This window comes from Stenella coeruleoalba (genome assembly GCF_951394435.1).
Source record: "Stenella coeruleoalba genome assembly, chromosome: 16".
In the NCBI taxonomy this organism is placed as follows: domain Eukaryota; kingdom Metazoa; phylum Chordata; class Mammalia; order Artiodactyla; family Delphinidae; genus Stenella; species Stenella coeruleoalba.
Window position 1 is genome coordinate 85,671,374 of NC_137162.1, and position 2,236 is coordinate 85,673,609.

Here is a 2,236-nt window from a genome sequence, read left to right on the forward strand (position 1 = left end):
GAGAGCAAACTCATAATTTTCCCCGAAGCATTCTTCCAGGGCTCACTGGCCTGTCGGGAGCCGGGAATGTCAGGGAGCGTCAAGGCAGGCATGAATGCCGCCCTCAAAATGGGAAAGCAGGGCTAGTTCCAGCAGGCCCCCGTTTCCATGGGCACACTCAGCGTACATCCCTGTGGTTTCTAACGAGTCCCAAGAGACACCGGTTACCCTGTGTTTCCTTCCCTGAGTCAACTTATCGAAGTAGGGAGTCCCGCATCCAGCGAACTGTCTCAACCAAGGAACGCCGTAGCTGCTCCTCTGGGCCTGGGGCTGCCTGCAGTGCCAAAGAAGGAACAGGACTTGAATTGCAGTAAGAACCCAAGCCGCCGTCCTCTAAGAGGCACGGTGCCTTCAGTCAGGAGGTCCTGGATGGAATGCGAAGACGAGGGTTACTCTGAGCGCAGCTCCGATTAGGGCAACGCGCAAGACCTCCGTGCCATGTGGGACGTGCCAGAACGGTGTGCGTGAACGTGTGCGAGTGCTGAGGAAACCAAGCTGCTCCACAAGAGAGGGCAGTGCGTTTCCCTACGCTCGGCGTGCACAGAGGGGCTCTAAAGGGCTACGGGCCTGGATGTTGCTTAGCAGACCCAGGTGCGCCTGGGGTTACTCAGTGTTCCTGCCGAGAACAGGGTGCCCCGGCTAGCCTCCCAGGTGTCCAGAAAGCTGTGCTGCCGTTCAAGGTATGCAGAGCAGAGGCCACCGCCTCCTGGAAACTGCAGCACGCCTCCGCTTCTGCACGGCAAATCAGGGCCTTACTTCCAGGCGTGGGTTCATGCTGGGTGTGCCGGGAGCCACACAGCATGCTAAGATGCCGACTTTCTCCTCGAGCAGAGTGACTTCAGGTACGAGGGCGGGCCTCGCAGTGTTCCAAGCACAGTGTTCTCTCATGGCAGCTCACACAAGGGCCATGACAGAGTCTTCCTGGGCACTTCGCACTCACCAGCCATGTTGTCCTGAGGGCGTTCGAGGGCTCTGGAGATGTAGCGTTCCGCAAGGAACGCGCAGTGTGTGGTTGCCCAGCACTCGGCACGCACAGGGGTCCTCCGAGGGAATCAACCAATGGACCTCGACGTTGCTCAGCCGGCCCACAGGTGTCTGGAGGCACTCAGTGACCTTGGAGGGAAAATGATGCACGCCCGTGGGGCCTAGGAGTCCCCGGACGTGTACTTCCTTTAAAGCAAAGCGACTAAGAACTCCTGGAAAGAGCTGCATGCCTCCCTTTCTGCACGGCTACTCAGGGCCTAACCTGGAGGCGAGTTCTCACGTTGAGGTTCCCTTTAGCTCTAGAGCCTGTCATGCGGACCGCCACCGCGGCCACGGAAGCCCCTGGTTTAGAGAGAGCAAACTCATAATTTTCCCCGAAGCATTCTTCCAGGGCTCACTGGCCTGTCGGGAGCCGGGAATGTCAGGGAGCGTCAAGGCAGGCATGAATGCCGCCCTCAAAATGGGAAAGCAGGGCTAGTTCCAGCAGGCCCCCGTTTCCATGGGCACACTCAGCGTACATCCCTGTGGTTTCTAACGAGTCCCAAGAGACACCGGTTACCCTGTGTTTCCTTCCCTGAGTCAACTTATCGAAGTAGGGAGTCCCGCATCCAGCGAACTGTCTCAACCAAGGAACGCCGTAGCTGCTCCTCTGGGCCTGGGGCTGCCTGCAGTGCCAAAGAAGGAACAGGACTTGAATTGCAGTAAGAACCCAAGCCGCCGTCCTCTAAGAGGCACGGTGCCTTCAGTCAGGAGGTCCTGGATGGAATGCGAAGACGAGGGTTACTCTGAGCGCAGCTCCGATTAGGGCAACGCGCAAGACCTCCGTGCCATGTGGGACGTGCCAGAACGGTGTGCGTGAACGTGTGCGAGTGCTGAGGAAACCAAGCTGCTCCACAAGAGAGGGCAGTGCGTTTCCCTACGCTCGGCGTGCACAGAGGGGCTCTAAAGGGCTACGGGCCTGGATGTTGCTTAGCAGACCCAGGTGCGCCTGGGGTTACTCAGTGTTCCTGCCGAGAACAGGGTGCCCCGGCTAGCCTCCCAGGTGTCCAGAAAGCTGTGCTGCCGTTCAAGGTATGCAGAGCAGAGGCCACCGCCTCCTGGAAACTGCAGCACGCCTCCGCTTCTGCACGGCAAATCAGGGCCTTACTTCCAGGCGTGGGTTCATGCTGGGTGTGCCGGGAGCCACACAGCATGCTAAGATGCCGACTTTCTC